This window comes from Nerophis lumbriciformis, unplaced genomic scaffold (genome assembly GCF_033978685.3).
Source record: "Nerophis lumbriciformis unplaced genomic scaffold, RoL_Nlum_v2.1 HiC_scaffold_43, whole genome shotgun sequence".
Taxonomy (NCBI): Eukaryota; Metazoa; Chordata; class Actinopteri; order Syngnathiformes; family Syngnathidae; genus Nerophis; species Nerophis lumbriciformis.
This window is the reverse complement of record NW_027316585.1, coordinates 186220-187500: the sequence shown is the minus strand read 5'-3', so window position 1 is coordinate 187500 and position 1281 is coordinate 186220.

Here is a 1281-nt window from a genome sequence, read left to right as displayed (position 1 = left end):
CCAAAAAAAAGGCGTGAATTTGACTAAGTGTCTAGGAGCATTTCCCTTTAAGAAGGCCGACGTGCTATGGTTCTCCACCTGGGTCAGGAAAGCAAAATTGTCCCTCTCCTCGCTGGAAGTCCAAAAAAAAGGCGTAAATTTGACTAAGTGCCTAGGAGGATGTCCCTTAAAGAAGGCCGACGTGCTATGGTTCTCCACCTGGGTCTGGAACGCCAAATTAGTCCCTCTCCTCGCTGGAAGTCCAAAAAAAAGGCGGAAATTTGACTAAGTGCCTAGGAGGATGTCCCTTTAAGAAGGCCGACGTGCTATGGTTCTCCACCCGGGTCCGGAACTCAAAATTAGTCCCTCTCCTAGTTGGAAGTCATCAAAAAAAGGCGGAAATTTGACTAAGTGCCATCATTTTAGAGTACCAGGACTATAGTGGGGGAATTGGAGCCCTCTGGTGGACACTCGCTGCAAATGCACCCTGAATTAAAGACATTATTTCCAGTTCTTTTGGGGCCCTATTTTCAGGCGTAAATTTGACTAAGTGTCTAGGGGCATGTCCCTTTAAGAAGGCCGACCTGCTATGGTTCTCCACCTGGGTCTGGAACGCCAAATTAGTCCCTCTCCTCGCTGGAAGTCCAAAAAAAAGGCGTGAATTTGACTAAGTGCCTAGGAGCATTTCCCTTTAAGAAGGCCGACGTGCTATGGTTCTCCACCTGGGTCAGGAAAGCAAAATTGTCCCTCTCCTCGCTGGAAGTCCAAAAAAAAGGCGTGAATTTGACTAAGTGCCTAGGAGCATTTCCCTTTAAGAAGGCCGACGTGCTATGGTTCTCCACCTGGGTCAGGAAAGCAAAATTGTCCCCCTCCTCGCTGGAAGTCCAAAAAAAAGGCGTGAATTTGACTAAGTGCCTAGGAGCATTTCCCTTTAAGAAGGCCGACGTGCTATGGTTCTCCACCTGGGTCAGGAAAGCAAAATTGTCCCTCTCCTCGCTGGAAGTCCAAAAAAAAGGCGTGAATTTGACTAAGTGCCTAGGAGCATTTCCCTTTAAGAAGGCCGACGTGCTATGGTTCTCCACCTGGGTCAGGAAAGCAAAATTGTCCCTCTCCTCGCTGGAAGTCCAAAAAAAAGGCGTGAATTTGACTAAGTGCCTAGGAGGATGTCCCTTTAAGAAGGCCGACGTGCTATGGTTCTCCACCTGGGTCAGGAAAGCAAAATTGTCCCTCTCCTCGCTGGAAGTCCAAAAAAAAGGCGTAAATTTGACTAAGTGCCTAGGAGGATGTCCCTTAAAGAAGGCC